The 18,938-nt window shown below is 27.9% G+C and overlaps 1 long non-coding RNA gene across 1 annotated transcript; it reads right to left on the bottom strand.

Moving 5' to 3' along the window:
- Window positions 1-215: 215 nt before the first annotated feature.
- On the bottom strand, window positions 216-1,067 carry LOC129293993 (uncharacterized). Its single transcript, XR_008589246.1, has 2 exons — window positions 912-1,067; window positions 216-735 (listed from the first exon to the last, which is right to left on the bottom strand). It is a non-coding gene; the product is annotated as an uncharacterized LOC129293993 (long non-coding RNA).
- Window positions 1,068-18,938: the final 17,871 nt, after the last annotated feature.

Genomic DNA, 18,938 nt, shown 5'->3' with positions numbered 1-18,938 from the left:
AATCTCTAGATGTAATTTTTCTTAAATTTTTGAACCATTCCTTGACCTTTTTCTAGACATGCTTTTGCTTTTTGAATGTCAAAGAAACATGAAATTAAATTAAAATCAAAACTTTTCACCCAACGGCAGCTGAAGTGACGACAAGCATAAAGCAAGGCGTATGTAGCAGTTGATGTAACTAAAAAAAAAATTAATAAAAATAAAAACATCCAGAATGAAACTACAAGTAGAAGCGGGACTTTATTAATTAATTATTAAATATATAATAAATAAACGAAGAGGCACCAATTCCTCATACATATTACAACACCAACAGAATGACGCATATTTTAGAATTCTCTCACATGCAATGTAATAGTACAATAATACAATACACACAACTTGAGTAGAGGAATTAGAGGAATCAAAAGCTACAACAACATATCTTAATTCGAAATCCTAAGAGTCGAGTTTAAAAGTTCTGATACTTTTTATTTATCCTCTTCAATCCTCATATTTTTGACGCTGTCACTCCCCATCTTTTACAAATAATTATTACCTGTGGTAGAAGTGAGCACTGCTCACAACTATTTTATTAATATTATAATATATTTTTCTAAAATCAATTTCTTCCAGGGGATGAAGAAGTTGGTGGCGACTTTGGTCGTGGAAGGCATTTGGCATAAGTTTGATTAGGAGGACAAGGAACCGCAGGCTTATTCTTATTTCCTGTTCCCCCAATCACTGGCGTCTGGTCTGCATTATCATATAATTTATACATCAGTTCAAATTAATTCCAACAAAAAGTACTTGATGATATTATATACATAAATAATTCCTAATAATCGAGGCAAAACAAGCTTAATTAATTAGCCATGGAAGATGAGATTGAAGGAAACAGCAAAATATATGGAAGAAGGTTAAGTTGTTACCAACTAATACACGAGCATGAGTGGAAGAAGGGAGGGAGAGAAATGAAGAGAGCAAAAGGAGAAGAGCAAATGGAATAGCCTTCTTCATTGTTTTCAGGGAAAGCAGTGTTTATTTTCTCAATTTTTGCCTTTGTATGCTCCTCACACTACTCTAACCCATCGTCTCCATTTATAGTCTCTTAAGAGAAGCAAAAAAACATGTTGATAAAATAAAGGGCTTTTATGTATTCTAACTATTGCACCAATGATTGTGTTATTGCATCGTGATAATAGTAAAAGAGAAATCCAAATTGAATTGCTCGCACGTAGACTTGCTCATTGACTTGAGAATGGCGACAATTTCAATGCGGTTTCTAGGAAATTTATCATAATTATTACTTCTTCTTCCTGTGGATATAAAAGACTCGAACGTGGTCAAATATGGCGTCCGCGACAACAGTGGCTATGAGTACAAAATTATTGGGAAAATAACTGCAGATTTCGCGAAGATATTAATAACAACTAAATATCTCTGATTATTAAAAATGTCATAGTATATTGTGATCTTTATTTTCAATTAAAAAAAAGTTACTTCACAAAATTGTCCTTATCACCAAATGTAGAAAAATATAGCCAATGAAATTAAGGGTCACCCATGACTTAAAATAAAAAAAAATTAGTTGTAAATATATGAAAAGGTGAATTATATGTTATAAATGGATAGATAGTTTTATAATTATCTATCGTTACTTGTGATTTTTAGAAATTGTATTTGTGAAATCATAAAAAGTCACTAAGTCAGCTGTAAATAAATATTTATAAACAATAGAAGGTCCCTAAATCATAGATTTAAAATTAATACTGTTTATCCGTTTACAATTAATTTTTTTTATAAATTTATAGATAATCTTTTTATTTTTAAATTTATAAATGATGATATATAAATTTATAACTAACTTTTCTTAAATTCATGAATCATCTCCTATTGGTTATTTTCTGCACTTGGTGATAAGGGCAATTTTATAAATTCATTTGTTTTTCAGTTGTAAATGAAAAATATAATCCTTCCATTCCGTGATACTTTTAAAGATTCACTAATGTACAGTACTATATTGGGTATCAGTTAAATAAACGTTTTCACGTCACTATATAAAGTATAATAGTAATCAAAGTCGGTAATTTGGATCAAGTTTAACGAGTCAATTTAAATAAGTCCAAAAATTTAATGGACAAGTTTGGGAGTCTAGAATTTTTTACTTTTGACCTGAAGAAATGTAGGCCAGATCCAAACCCAAATGAGCTTAGTTTGAATACTAAATTTTTTTAATTATTAATAAAACAAATTACACTTACATAAAAATTGAAAATTTTAATTTTTTAAGATAAGAATTGAAATTGACTAAAAATTAAAATAATAGGTATTTGAGACAGCCCAAATAATATTTTTAAAAACATTTTAAAAATAATGAAAACAAAAGCCAACAGCAGGCTCTTAAAGTCTTCAGCACGAGAAAGCAAAGTTAGAAATAATGCAAGTATAGTGCAAAGTTCAAACAATAATTTGTAACGATAATATGAAGTTTATACTCTTACATAGAAAGTTATATTATTTCTGAAGTTATAAATGTTCATCTTATCTCAAACATAGTGTAAGCATGGACCCACTTTTTAACTAGGAAATGGTAACAATAGATCTTGCATTGCAAAGACATTAATGAAAAATTAAAGATATCAAATTATTGAAATACCATTAAAAGATTTCGGTCTTTATTTGTAATTAAAAAACATAATTATTGAAATAGTTTTTTTTTGAAGGAATAATTATTGAAATAGTTAATAAAAGGTCATCACTCATGAATTTTATAAAAAAAATTAGTTATATTTTTAAGATATGTTACTTGTGAAACCATAGTTAAAGACTTAAATTCCTTTGTAAATGAATAGATTATCTCATTAATTTATGCAAATTCACTGTAAATGAATAGATTATCTCATTAATTTATGCAAATTCACTTGTGAATTCTAAGAAAGTCACTTGTAACCTTATAAAATGATAATTGTGAATAAATAGATAATCTTGTAAATTTATGTATTATTACTTGTAATTTATCGATGATCAGTTGTGAATTTAATATAAATTACTTGTAAATGAATGAGTTATCAGTTGTCAATGGATCCCTTTTCTAAAATTCCATCCACAATTAATTTTTCATAAATTTACACTTGACTTCCCTAAAATTTACAAATGATTATCTCTAAATTAACAAGTGCTTATGCTAAAATTTATGAGACTACTATCTATCCATTTACAATTTATTTTTCATGAATTCACAAGTAATATTCTTTAAAATTATAAATATTTTTTCTTAATTTCATGAGTATCCTTCCATTAACAATGTCAATAATTAGAAATCTTTTAATTACAAATAAAAACCATGATCCTTCTTTGGTATTTTGATAATTTAAAAAATTAATATTTTATTAATGATACGTTTTCAATGTTATTTTTCAAGTGGATAGAAAATTGAAATGATATTATAGCGTAATAATTAAAAGTTTAAAGTTTTTTTAAAGTAAATTTATAAAGTATCATTATTAAACTTTATTATTATATATAATTTTGTCTTGTCTTATAATTTAGGATGAAGGAAGTATAATTTATTCTTTTATTTTTCAACAATCATACAAATAATTGCTTGATAATTAAAGAAAAATCAAAATTGTTGGTCGCTAAAAAGACTACTTTTTGGCTTGAGGGGACATGCCCACGAGGAAGATCAAACAAACTTCCAATTAGATTTGAAGACAAGCTTTTCAAAGTGTGTTTTCGTAGGATAATCCTATTTAAAATTTGAAAATCTTTTAAAAAAATTTAAGGACCACAAACTTCAGTTATGATGAATACTACTTCAACCAAAAATCCTTTAGCAAATTGGTATATAAGTTTAACACTCTCATTCATAATTTGCAACCCACAAAGCAAAAGTTTACAAGTGAAATGCACTAATTTATAAAAAGATTTTTTAAATATGTCATTACTTAATGAAAATCTTTTTTTTTTTTACAAATTAACAAATCTTGTGAATTTGTGTTTTGAGGGTAACATATCACTGGATGAATTGATATATTGTTTGACAAGTTTTTCATTTGCAAATTAGTGAATTTCACTTGCAAATTCTTATTTTGATAACTATAAATAATAGAATGAGAGTAACAAATTTTTAGACTAAATTACTAAAGGATACTTAGTCCTTATCTCTTGGTATTCCAAATATTTTAACCACTAGTTAAAGTTATTTTAATATTTCCCGATTATTTATTTATCTTAACTATTTGCATTTTTTATAATTAACTGTTTATGAGATTGATCTTGACTTGCGTTTTCTCTATTGAGCGACCCGTGCACTTGCAAATTACCCTTTTTAAAATTTTTAAGCGTCTGAAGGGGCAGCCTTTCTTCATTATCATATAATATTTACGTATATTCATCAGTTTAAATTTTTAACAATAAAAGGTAATTAATATATAACTCATAATATAAGTCTTAATCGAGACAGTAAATAATTGCTTGATATTAAAAGAAAAATCTAAATAGACTTGGTCGTAGAAGGACTTGCTCATTTATTTGATTGAGAAAGAAAACAATTTAAGTTGTTATACATGCATGCATCATCATCATCATCATAAATGGGGCTAATCCAACATCTCATCATCAATATTTCGCCAGCATAAATGACTATTAGAGAGTGTGGATCTGTTTAGAAGACGAAGAAGGCCGTTGAGTCTAAATCCAACCAAGCCCAAGCCCAATACCAAGCCCAAGAGTAAATAGGGTTTCTTTGCATATGCTGTACTTACGTGTAGCCATCATTTGTTCAAATTTCCTCTTGTAATGTGCTGGCCAAATCCTATTGGTCACACACAAACTCCAAACTACTGTTTAGTCTAAATTGGACAAGCCTAATGAATCACGGTTGAATTTATTTTTCCCTAATATCCAAAGTATGACATCTTTTTCAGATATTGATCCTCTCATAATCATTTTTCTCTTTTTCTCCTGCCCATATTCAATAGTTTATCACCCAAAAAAAAAATTCAATAGTTGAAATTTAATCAAATTTATTTATTTATTTATTTTGAATATAGTGTACAATAAATTTATAAATGTAAACTGTTCAAATCAAATTTTAAAAATTCAGATATATTTTTTATGTTATATTATAATAATTATATAAAATATTAAATCTCAACTGTTGAATTGTTAATAATTGAAAGGTCATGGGATGAAAAAAAGAAAATTAAATTTAAAAAAAAGGATGACAAGAGAATCGAAATCCATCTTTTCAGCCCCAAACACTTTATCCAACCAATCAGTAATATGCCACACTTGCTTCACGTTGGAAATTTATCAGTTTTTTTCTGTTTATGTAATTTTATTCTAGAATCTAGTTAAATTTGTCCTAGAAGAGGTCAAGCACGATTTCGATGTTTTCTTGCATGTATTTTTCCCACCAGCTGTCAGTTGTCACTGCTTTTTCCATATATTTATATATAAATAACTTTCTTTGAGTTCATAAATTAATTTTTATTAATTATGTTGGTGATGAGGAAAATTCTATAAAATTATTTATTTGTTAATTGTAAATAAAGATTATGATCCCTTTAATAATCAAATACTTTTAATTGTCATTAATATTTTTATAAAATGTACAATTATGATCTTTCCTTTATTTTTCATATTTTATTTGTTTAAGTTAATTGGATACCTTTTTTATCTAAAATATTCTAATGATAATCAACTGTTATTAGAAAAGCAGAGTTATAATTGCGAATTCACTAGTCAGGACTTTTCTAAAGGATCGGGTTATACACCATTCGTTTACCTTCTCTGTATATAGGCTTAATTATTATGCAAGGATCATGCAGTCATGCGAGGGGGATAAAAAATTTCTGAATTTAACTCTTTCAAATTTTGCAAATTTAAGATCATATTAGAAATTGATTAAACAAATTTGGCTAAAGTATCGTCTTATAATTTTACATAAAATTTTGTTTTGTTCTCTTAATTTTATAAAATATTCTTCATTTTTTTAATCCTAATATTATTAGTTTTGTTATCAAAAAATTTATACATTAAAATTTTAAATATTATATTGATAAAAACAGTTATCAAATGTTAACATATTAAATTTAATTTTTAATGATTGATACAAAAATAATCATTTAAAACTAACAGTATTATAATTAGAAGACTGAAATTATATTTTATAAAATTAAAAAATCAAATTAAAATTTTATATAAAATAAGAGTACTCAAGCTATACTTTAGCCAACAAATTTTTATGATCGGGGTCACCTAATAAAACAATTGGTACTATGCTCAAGTCAGTAATAACACAATGACAAATTCTAACAGAATTTGGTAGACCACATCATCTATGCTTCATTTAATAAAAATATAATATTTAAATAATATTAAATATAAATTGATGTTGCTATTAATAATAATAGAGAGAGAAAATGTAAGAAATAAAATAGATATTCTATTATAAAAATAAAGTCATTAAAAATAATGACATGTAATATTTTATTTATTTAAATTGGTACAATTTTATTGAATAGAATTTGTATGTATGATTTGGTGTTCTGAATCCATGCAAGAATGTCTATAAAAGAGAGAATCCTTACCTTTCTTGCCAAATCTTAAAAAAAAAAATATACATGATTAAGGTGTGTCCGTCCATCATTTATTTTCCTTTTTCCCTCCCCTCTTCTCTTTGAACCAAATAAGGTATATTTGTTCACAAACAACCTACGTATGATTAAAATCTCTTCCATCCTCTCTACTGAACCTGACAGAATGGATATCTATACTAATATAGATCGTTTTTGCTGTTGCTTTTCATGGCTGCAACTGATGGTTATTTTTAATCGAAATTATTTCTTTTGGTTGGGCCCACCAAAAAAAAAAGAAAAGAACATGATGTATATTTGAAAAGACATAACTTTAAATCCTTATATTTTATTTGAGTTTTGTTATAAATCTCTGCACTTTTTTTATATTCTGAGTTTTTATACTTTTATTTTTTGATATTCTAGCTCTCTCCATGAGTGGTTAATAAGGACCTAGAATATCAAAAAAAATAAAAATACAGGAATTAGAACATTAAAAAAAAAGTGAAAGAATTTATAGTAAAACTCGAATGGAGTATAGGGATTTAAAGTTATGTTTTCTCTATATATTTTATTAATGTAAAATAAATTTTATATTTAGAGGATAAGCCACTTCAAATGATGATTAAACAAACTGATAAACCAGAAACTTATCTCCCTCCCGCCGCTCAACACGTCCCTTGGTTCTCGTTCTCAAGTCTCAACTGATATTAGATAAAATAATTCTGTACGTTGTAATTGTTCCAATCCAATAACTGTAGTTAGATTAAATATTTTAATTTTAATTACTACTATAAGTTGACTCTGTCTCTCTCTGTGCGTGTGTGGGGAGATCATGGATGAGAGGACGATATTTAAATGATAAATAAATTGTGTGCGTGCGTGCGCGGATCATGGATGTGAGGACGATATTTAACGATAAATAAATTGTGCTTTTCTCTCATTTGCTTTGGCTTTCATTCAATATATCTGCATGTTGGTGGAAAGTTTTGGACAATATTTAATTCTTATTCCTCGATGTGAATTACCCAAAAGTATGAGATAAAATTAAAGTAAAATAAAAACATACCGAATGAAATTACAGGTAGAAAAGGAATTTTATTTTTTAATTATTACAAATTAAATGAGGCACCTGCTCCTCATTCAACTCTACAGTAGAATCCACCACTTATGTTTAGAACTTTCCCTCAAAAGCACAATGCATAGAATTCATGAGCAACAACGAATATATACATACGCGCATATAACACTGGAAAATTAAAGTACTATTACATGAAATTACCACTACGCTGTGAGAAGATATGTATTGGAATTTTAAAACAAGAAAATTTATTCATTAGGCTAATTTGTTGCTGAATCATGCTTCTTAATTACCGTACTTTAGCCTGATGCACTACTTACATCCATTTCGTGTATAGATGGTACACGGAGGTCTTGGTGACGATTTTGGCCCGAGGCAATTAGAATAATAAGGAGTATTAGGAGGACATGAAACTGCAGGTTTGTTCTTATTCCCTGTTCCTCCGGTTACACTCTGCCTTTCTGCATTATCATATGATATTTACATGTACACATGCATCAGTTTAAATTAATAGCATAACAAAAAGTAATTAATATATAAATCATACTTAATCTTAATCGAGGCAACAAGCAGCAAGCTAGTCATATATAGATGATGAGATTGGAGAAAATTAATAGCAAAATAAGTGAAAATTAAAGCTGAAGTTTGCTACCAAATAATACTCGAGCATCGGTGGAAGAAGGAAGGGAGAGAAACATTGTGGAAACCAAAATGAGAAAAGCTATTAGAATCGCCTTCTTCATTGTTTCAGATCTCTCAATAATTTTTGCCTCTTGTATGCTCACACTACACTAGCCCCCTGTCTCTATTTATATTAATGGAGAGAGAAGCAAAGTCCAAATGCAAAGGGTTTTCATATTCAGTAACAATATCACTATATGTCATTGACTCTTTTATTATTATTTTTTATACTAGGCACAATAAAAATAATTGCTTGATATTATAAGAAAAAAATCCAGATTGACCAGGTCGTAGAAAGACTTGCTCTGAGAATGAAAACGATTTAAGTGTATGTGAATGAGTGAGCGATTGATTTTGTAAGCTCACACTTCACTACGATACTTCCCGTCATCGCTCTATGATAGAAGCAAAGTTGAAATTGCCTACCATGAAGGATGATATTGCACGCTGCCGGTAGAACACAAAACAAAGACAGAGATATTTAAAGCCTCTGGCATGAGAAAGCAACGTTAGAAATAATGGAAGCAAAGTAGTGCAGTTTCAAGCAATATTTATAACGATAACATATAAGATTTATACTCTTACATAGGAAGTAATTTTATTTAGATTATTACAAGTTATAAACGGTTGTCTAAATTATCTTAAACATTCTGTAAGCACGGACACAATTTTTAACTGGAAAATGATAATAATATATCTTGCAAAGAGATAAATGAAAATTAAACAACTTAAATTATTGAAATATCATGGAAAAATTATGATTTTTATTTGATTTTAAAAATAAATAACTATTGAAATAGGTAACGAAAGGTCACTTGTGAATTTTTTTTAAAAAGTTAATTGTAAATTTACAAAATGTCACTTGTGAATATCTCCAAGATAAAATTCAATTGTAAATGAAGAGATTATATCATTAATTTATGTATCGTAACTTGTAAATTTGAGAATAATTACTTTTGTATTTAAAGAATGTCATATATAAACATATGAAAAAATAACTGTAAATGAATAAATAGTCTAGTAAATTTATGTATTATTAATTGCAATTTAGGAACAATTAGTTGTAAATTTACTGAATGTTAGCTGTCAATAGATAAGAATAATCTTGATTATAAATTTATGATTTGGGGACCTGGTCTTTTATTTTTAAATAATATTCATTGACAATTAATTTTTCATAAATTTACAAATGACTTTCTTAAAATTGAAAAGTGATTATCCATAAATTCACAAGTGATGATTCTAAAATTTATAAAACTATCTATCCATTCATAATCTATAAAATTTCTATGAATTCATTAGTGACATTCTTAACATTTACAAATAATTACTTTCTGTGATTTCATGAGCAACCTTCCATTAGCTATATGTCAATAATTAGAGGTTTTCTTTATAACAAAATGTTCAGGCAAATTGGGTCTTGATGACTCACTAAGAATAAAGCATGCCTTTAAGATGAAATAGTGTTTAGAGAGATATTTATAGATTATCTATTAACAAGATCCTTACATTTGAACCCAACGCCTTGTGAGTTATATGTCAAATGTTTACCAATTGAACCAACATTTGTTAGCATAATTAGAGGTTTTTTAATTTTAAATAAATTGAAGATCATGATTTGATGGGCCACACATGAAGCATGGCCTACATAAGGAGCAAGAAGTTCTGGAGCCCATCAAAATTCACGAAGAGGATGTGCTTAATATTAAAGAGGAGTTAGGAGGTGTTCCAAGCTTAAAGAGAGCAGTGCAAGAGTTCAAGTCTAATGTGCTGACACTACTGTCGAATAGCACCAAAATTAATAAAAACTAAATTTTACAGTAAAGCGCAACCTAAGTCGTCTTTCTAAGAGTCAATAGAGTAACTATTTGAATTATGATTATGAAAAGCTAAATAATGAGGGGGTTTTATAATGAAATTAAAAACTGAATTAGAAATAAATAAATAGAGGAAATTCAACTAAGAAAATTACCAAGAATAAGCAGCGCAATCAATCTCAACCCAATCACCTAAATTTAACCTTCCTCGTCCACAAAATAAATTAATTTTATTCAACTTTATTATTCTGGTTTCATTTATATTTCTCAAATTATCATTCAAGAATTAAACAAGAGATTAAGTTATAGATTAATTGAGATCTCTTTTAACCCACAACCTAACAACTGTTCTATGTTAGCCATACCAGAAACAAAGCATGGATAATCACCCAAACTAGGCCAAATTACTCTTACAATGCTATATCAATCGATTATAGCAAGTAAAATCTCAGATAAAATTTATAACCCAAAAATTATACAATAAAGCTACTCTAATCAACAATAGCAATTAAAGCATAAAATTCAGAGGTAGTGAGAAGAAGAGCAAATTGAAATAAAGTTAAAATAAAATCTTCTTTGAATATCAAAGACTCTAATTAAAATTTAGGATCATAGTTTGTGATTGATCACACCAAAAAATTTAGCTCTTCATAAAATTAAAAATCAAACAACAGAAAATGAGAAATTGAGAAATTATCGCTGAAAAAATTGAAGAAAAAGAGAACCGCTGTCGCTACGCCGTTTTTTCTCCTCCTTCTTTTCGTGAAAGGCGTGCTCGTTCTTTGTTTCAATCCGTCCAGTCGTCCTCTGTTCCTTGCTTTACATATATATATATAATGCATGATGCGTACGGCCAAAGCAAAAGTTAATGGTAAAATGATAAAATGACTTTAAGTGACCCTAATTGAAAACTACACTGAATAATCCAAAATAAATTTAAACAAAATTTTAAAGATTTGATTCTTGATTTGATCTCCAAACATGCCCATATTCTTCTTATCCAATATATTCTATATCAATATCTTTCAAATTGAATTTAGAAGATCTGCACAAATAAACTAAAGTTAAATAGCACCTGTGCAAAAATATTAAAGATATTATTTATATTTTAAAATCAAAAATTTAGTTAGTTAAAATTTCAAAACTGAATATTGGCTAATAAAATTAAATAATATCTAATTAAATTCAATTAGCTTCAAATAAATATTTAAAAGTCTAAATTAAAAGGATAAAAATATATAAAATTATCATTTATCATGTGCCTAAGGATTTATTATAAAGTATAGGAAGTCCAATGATGAGAGCCCAAGCAAATGTTATGATTGAGGTCCTAACTTGTCTTTTTAAAGAAGTCTAAGAACTTGAATCCATGTTCTTTAATGAGTGTTACACATCCAGCAAGTCCAATGAAGAAAGCCACACTTGCTTAATGTTTTAAAGATTCAAGTCCATGAAGATTACAAGCCCAATTAGTAAAGACCCAAACTTATTTAATTCACCATGTGTTAAATATGTTGGAGGGGTATTTTGAACCTAAAAAACGCACCATTTATAACCATATTTGAAGAAAGAGAAGGCATGATTTTCCATCATCTTTAAGCTTTCAATGCAAATTTAAATTATTTCATACTTTTAAATTGAAAAGGACTTAATTGATGAAAAAAATTGAATAGGACTTACATTTTAAATTTGAAATTTAAAAATATTTAATTTTAGGACCACAAACTGCAGTTATGAAGAATAATTATTGAAAAATAATAAACAACAATGAATAAAAAGTACCAGGCCGTTGTAATAAAATACTCGTGAGTTTTTGTTTTTTGCCGGCCAAAGACTCGTGAGTTTATCATCAAGCGACAATGAAGCTACTTGATCAAAGAGTTATAGGGCCGTTTGTTTCAGTTTTTTTAATACAAAAATTACTTATTTTTTTAGAAAAAATTATTTAATGAATTTTTATGATGTCGGTTTAAATTTTTAAAAATAATCAAAATTAAAAAAATCAGATTTTTTATTATGTTATGAACTTACTTTAAGAAGCTTTTGAAAATAGTATGATGCCATGAATGAGAGAGAATGTCATTAAAAATGTAAAATAGACAAAGATATCATAAAATTTTAAAATAATTATATACTAAATTATTTTTATAAAATATAAATTAATGAAGATACCATAAAATTTAAAAATAACTATTAATAATGAATTTTTTTAACCGAACATAAATATATACCATTACTTGAAAATTATTTTTTCACAAATTAACAAATTTGATTTGCAAATTCATGTTTTGGAACCAGCATATCACTTAGTTCTTATTTTGATGGTTGCAAATTATGGAATGAGAGTACCTAATACATTTTTAGATTAATTCACTAAAGTTTACTTGGTCCTTGTTTTAATTTTCCGCATCTTTTAGTTAGTCCTTATTTAAGTTTCATTCAATATTTTGCTCCTATAATGTCATTTCCTGATTATTTATTTATTTTAATTATTTGCAATTTTTTCATTTTGATTGTGGTTTTTGGCTGGAGGCAAAGTGTGTAAGGTAAGGATACAAAGACCTTGAAATTATATATATATATATATATATATGTATGTATGTATGTATGTATGTATGTATGTGTATAACTCATAATAAGTCTCAATCAAGACAATAAATAATTGATTGATACTAAGAGAAAAATCCAAAATGACTCATAATAAGTCTCAATCAAGACAATAAATAATTGATTGATACTAAGAGAAAAATCCAAAATGACTTGGCCGCAGGAAAGACTTGCTCATTAATTTGATTTAGAAAGAAAACAATTTAAGTGGTTTTACATCATTATTATAAACGGGGTTATCCAATATCTCATCATCAATATTTCTCCCACTAATTTTTACCTCAAAAAAAAAAAAAACAAAAAATTCTCCCACCAATTATTATCCTGCCCATATCATTTAACCAATCAATAATATGCCACGCTGTCGCTTCTGACGTTGTAAATTTATGTACTTTTTCTGTTCATGTAATTTTATTTTAGAATCTGGTCAAATATGTACTAAAAGAGGTCAAGGAAGATTTCGATGTTACCTTGCACTTATTTTTTCCCCTAGTTGTCCCGTCTATCTTTGAATGAATAATAATTCCTGGGGTCTGTCCTATTCATGACTCATAAACCATGAAATTTTTTAATTTTTTAATCCAAAAAGTTAATTTATTAATTGTTAAATTTACCCATTGTATAAAGAATCACTGCCACAAAATATATTTTTAGAAGCACTTATATTAAACAACATTCTAAAATATTATATCTATCATCGTGCTTCTAGATAGAGCACTACTATAAATCATAAAAAAAATTAAAAAAAAATGAAAGCCTTTGGGAGCACTTTATGATAAAGCCGCTCTCAAAGTCCATCATTCATATGAATGATTAATATGAAAGTACTCTGAACAGTATAGTAAAAAATAGAAAAGATAAAAGTACAAATTTAGCCTTTGTAATATCTAATAGCAAGTTGTAATATTTTCATTATTTAATCACAATTAACTTCAAAATTTAAGGTAATTAAGGGATTAATCTACAAAGAGATTACTAAATTTGTAATTTAAAATAACTAGATTCTAAGTTTTCATAGTTTTAAATAAGTTCAAACTGTTTATTAAACCTTTAATTAGAGTAAAATATATTATGAAAGCATGAGATATCTCAGATGAGCAAAAAGAATTAAAAAATCTCAAGTTGATGAAAACAGAGCAATGCATTGTGGCTTGTCACTCCCTGTGCGAATGAGGTGATATATGTATCTACAAAAAGCTTTTTTTGTAAACTACTTAATGACATGAGTTTTATTTTCAAATCAAGTCACACTAGGAAGTTAGACGTCCAAACATATTTTTACAACTTTTCTCAACTTTCACAACAAAAAAGGTGTCCAAAACCCTATACAAGTGCTAAAAACTTCCTGACACCCAGACCAAATTTATTGGACTTAGAACTACTTGTACAAAACACACCACATGCACAAATATACCACTATATTAAAATTTCACTCCTCAACCCCTTTTAATACTAAAAACAGAAGGAGGAGGTTTCTAGTATTGTATTTTAAAATAATAATCACCATTGTGTTCAAAGAAATATTCAGACACTTGCACTAGTATTTTGATCCTATCAAGTTTTACAATTTATTAGAAACAACATCTTAAGGCCTAACATACAAACCAGACATCACAAATGATTATATAATGGAAGTATAAACAAAACATATCCTAATTGGTAATATTTAGTCTATTACACAAAATAAATTAATCATAGAGGCATACGATATGAATACTTAGATTCCTAAGTCTCTAGAGCTTTTTCCCTCACCGCACTAGAGTTAAAGCCTGTAAAATGTAAAAGAGAGGTGAGTCTAGCTACTCAGTAACTAAAATAAGCTTACCCTATACAATTGCCTATCAATTGAATAAATACATAAGATTGAAATTGATTTTTCTTAAAATATACGCTAATACATATATCACAAATTATCATTCTCAATTAACTCATTCTCATTTCAATCACAAGGTTCATTGCCACAAGATATACAGACATGTGATAATGACCCAATATGTTAACACAACTTGCCATAAATTTAAACAACCATGTGACACGTCATATAATCACATATACATGATCAAACTATTCTTATACCCTATGTATCTCCTTTGAATAAAACCGTGGGCTATAACATTAAATAAGGTTCCATTCATGTAACTAGACTATCCAAGCTCACTAATTGTGAGGTGTGACCCAGCCAAAGATCACAGGACTCATTATTGAACTATGGTTTCCCCTACTCTCGAATCTCTGGGTTGTTGTATATCTTAAGCTAATCTCCTCGATAAACTGATAGAGATAGTTAGATTCTAGTCCCTTGGCAAATTATAGGACAATCTCTTGATAAATTATGGGACAAAGCTACACCCTCGTACATCAGAAGGCAGCCAAAAATATCATATGAATTTTAACTACTCCTTTCCCTAGATGAACCCCCACCAATTGATCATGTAATGTATGATGCCCACTCATTTTACATAATTTCATTTTCAAAATTAATACATTGGGCTTACAACCCTGCACTATCTAAGTGAGCATTAAATCTGATTTTCACATATATCATAAATATCTACCATTTTCAATCTTAACATGATTAACTCCATCTCATTATACTAAATCACAAATCAAGTTTATCACACCAATCATCAACTACTCATTTCCAAATCACTTTTACATCATTAGTTCAAATCAAGCAAATATACTATCACAAGTGTCATAACATGTGTACCCATGCAAAATCACAATTATACATGCCAAAACACATATTTCACATTATAATGCAGTTAATAAACAACTACCCAAGATAAAGTTCCTTTGGTTATTTAAAATCTTTAAAAGGTCAAGTGTTTATCCCTCAATAATTAGCTTCTAAGAATGCTTAAATTACAATCAATAAATTATAAAACCATCAACATTGTTAAACACACATTTTCAACTCTCATTTTCTACTTTTAGAATATCTAATGCCCATATTTCTCACGTTTGGGCTTACCCATTGAATTTATTAACTATCTTTAGCTCACAATATTATTAATGAGCTATTAAATCTCCATTAATGGCATTACAAGTTTTCCAACAACCCTCATTAACGCCATTTTAGGATATTTATGGCATTTACCAACCAACAACCTTTAAAATCATTAATACTAAGTTTAAATACTCTAAACAATTCTCATTAACTCCATTTAAGTTAATGGGTTCAGACCCGTAATCCATATGGACCGAAAATTATCTCCCATTATCAAACCCTAATTAAAAACTTCAAGAAGATAAAAGAGAAAATGAGATTAAGGCTTAGGATACTTACCTTACGTATTATCTAGAACAAGATACTCCCAAACTACTAATGTGGTAAACCTTAACAAAGCTTTGTCGAGCACCTTCGTTTGGATTTCTGTCTCAGTTTGCAACTAGTTTAATAAAAATTTTGATTGTGCGTCACAGTGCATGGCACAAAGAGACCCTTTCTTCATTGTTGTCATATATGTGCCATGGTAGACGTGCTGCTTGCTGCAGCATGTGGCACAGAGATCTTTCTGGCCTCTTGATGTCGGAATGGCCCGACTTCACTTCAGACCCATAATTAGAGCTGAAAACACAATTGAATATATTTATTAGACCTCTCTGGCCACACACCACATCAAATTACTCAATTACTATAATCAAACTTGATTAATTTCTCAATAATCTAAGGATTAAAATTTGAGATGTTATAGCCTTTAACTATTTTTTTAAGAGCATTGATAGCCTATATTATAAGGTGGTATGAAATAAATTCTTAACTTTTAAATACTGAGTATCTAGTAGCCTCTATTAATTTTTATTTAACAGACATTAACTTCTCATATGGGACTCACAAATTTTTAATTGAACTTACACGTGACACTCTATCTCAACAAATAAAGGTGCAAATATGATCATGAACTATTTTTTAAGGAGCATTTGATAGCCTCTATTATAAAAAAATGGATCATCTAGCACCTTCCTATCAATTTTGACCAAATATAAGAATCAATTATGAAACTAAAATCATAATTTTTTTTTAAATCTCCAAACACCTCCTATATATTGCAAAGTCAGTTGTGGGCTCAAAACTAGAAGATGATTCTCTTCTTTTCCCTTTTCATCCTTTTACCATTCTCTTCTTAATCTCTAATCATTAGATCTAGATATTTGGATAATTCAAATTTAATCTCCTATAAAATATTTAATTTTTTTTGTTTTTACTGTACATTTTAATTGTCCATATTAATTTTTAACAGTTTAATTTTTATTATTTATATTTTGTTATAATTTAACATTTTTAATATAATAATTTTATAGGATATCAAATCTGAATTACTCAAATCTTAATCTTATTCAAACATCAATATTATGTAAGCATGGACCCGCTTCCTAGCTAGTTATTGCCATTTGCTCTTTCATTTTTAACCAATTATACAACTAATTTCTTGATATTTAAAGAAAAATCCAATTGACTCGGTCGCAGAGAAGACTAGCTTATTGACTTGACACTGGAGGGGACGTGCGCACATGGGAGATCAAACAAACTTCCAATAATACTCGGAGAGACTTTTCGCATTTTGCTTTTGAAAAAATTACATCTAAATTTTACATAAAAAATTTTATAAAATTCACAAAATGCCATCAAGCTTTAAATCTTATACATTTATAACTTGATCTAAGGCATTGACAACTGAGAAACGGCCATTTATAACTTATAAAGAAAAATGACAACTTATAATAGTAAGTTGTAAATGGTTGTTGTCTAGTTGTTGAAACTCTCAATCAAGTTGTAAATGCACAAGATTTGAGATTTGAGAATATTTTATTAATTTTATGAGATATCTTGATAATAAATTCTTTTTTGTGGAACTTAGATGTAATTTTTCCTTTTGCTTTTCTATATTTTTAAAAACGGTGTGGGGACCACAAATGTTAAATTATTCAAGTATGAATGGACTTAAGACTGATAAAATTAAGCTCAATAACTAACATCAAGGACATGTAAATTTGAGTTTTGAGGTTTTTTTTTTTCCTATCAGCCAAGGTATTCTCACAATTGACAATTGTAAGACTAATTTTTCAGAAGATGTAAGTGTCATTTAAGAGGTTGTTATCTTCAAAATTATGTTAGCTTTGAGGTTTTAAATTAAAATGTGATATTCTCTACTTCTATTCACCCATTTATCTTCCTCTCATTTTCAAGAGGTCACTCATCATTCTTGATTAAGTTTCGTCCGCAACTTGAAAGTCAATATTGCTTGCATGTTTGAAGCCAAAAATGGAATTGACTGTGGGTAATTTGAAAAGTGCGTTGGCTCTAGTTTAGGAGTGTAGACTTGGTGTTTGAGTCATCTTTAACATGAGAAGCTTGTGGACTTGTACTTGAATAATAATAATAAACGACAATGAAGAGAAAATAAGGATGAACAAATTAAATAAAGTGACTTGAAGTGCCTTAACAATTTAATTTCTAGAATAATTTTAAAATTTGAAAATTCAGCATAATTATTTGTTTTAACTAATTACAGATTGTGTGTGTGTGGGTGTAATATCTCCTTCTTCTTCCGCTACCTTAAAATATTGAAATTCTTAAGTAGTAGAATTTCTGTTATAATTGTTTACAAAAAAAAAAAGGAATTTCTATTATAATTATAGTAATAGACATACAGACCAAAATATAAAGTAGGAAGAATGGTAATTAAGTCCAAAAGATTGAATTAATAATAGTTAAATTCATAACAAAATTTTCTAAACAATGAATTATAAATATCAATTCAAAGAGTTATAAATAAAACTCTTTTACAATTTAAAAATTATATTTAATACTTAAATATTTATTTACAATTATCTGTATTGATATTTTTAACTTATTTTTTTAAAATTTTGTCAAAATTTAATTATCATTAATTTAATATTCTGAGATTTAAGTATTATTTAAAAAAATAGACAAACAAAGTCATGAGTTTAGTTGTAGTAGAATTCGCGTTGCATGGGGCTTAGTGAATGTGCGCGCGCGCGTGATACTTTTGTTGTGTAACCATGCAAACAAAAGACAAACAAAAAAGAAAGAAAAGATCAGGATATAGAAGGAGAAAATTGGGAGGGCAAAAGATTTACATTATTAAATAATATAAAAGAAAAAGTTCAAACCTTAACTCCAAAGTAGATAAATGAGAGACTAAAACGCCAGAGCTTCCCTGC

This window comes from Prosopis cineraria, unplaced genomic scaffold (assembly GCF_029017545.1).
Source record: "Prosopis cineraria cultivar Desert tree isolate PC_DT_omini unplaced genomic scaffold, ASM2901754v1 PC14, whole genome shotgun sequence".
NCBI classification, from domain to species: Eukaryota; Viridiplantae; Streptophyta; class Magnoliopsida; order Fabales; family Fabaceae; genus Prosopis; species Prosopis cineraria.
The sequence above is the reverse complement of the archived record's forward strand: the minus strand, read 5'-3'. Positions and strand labels throughout refer to the sequence as shown.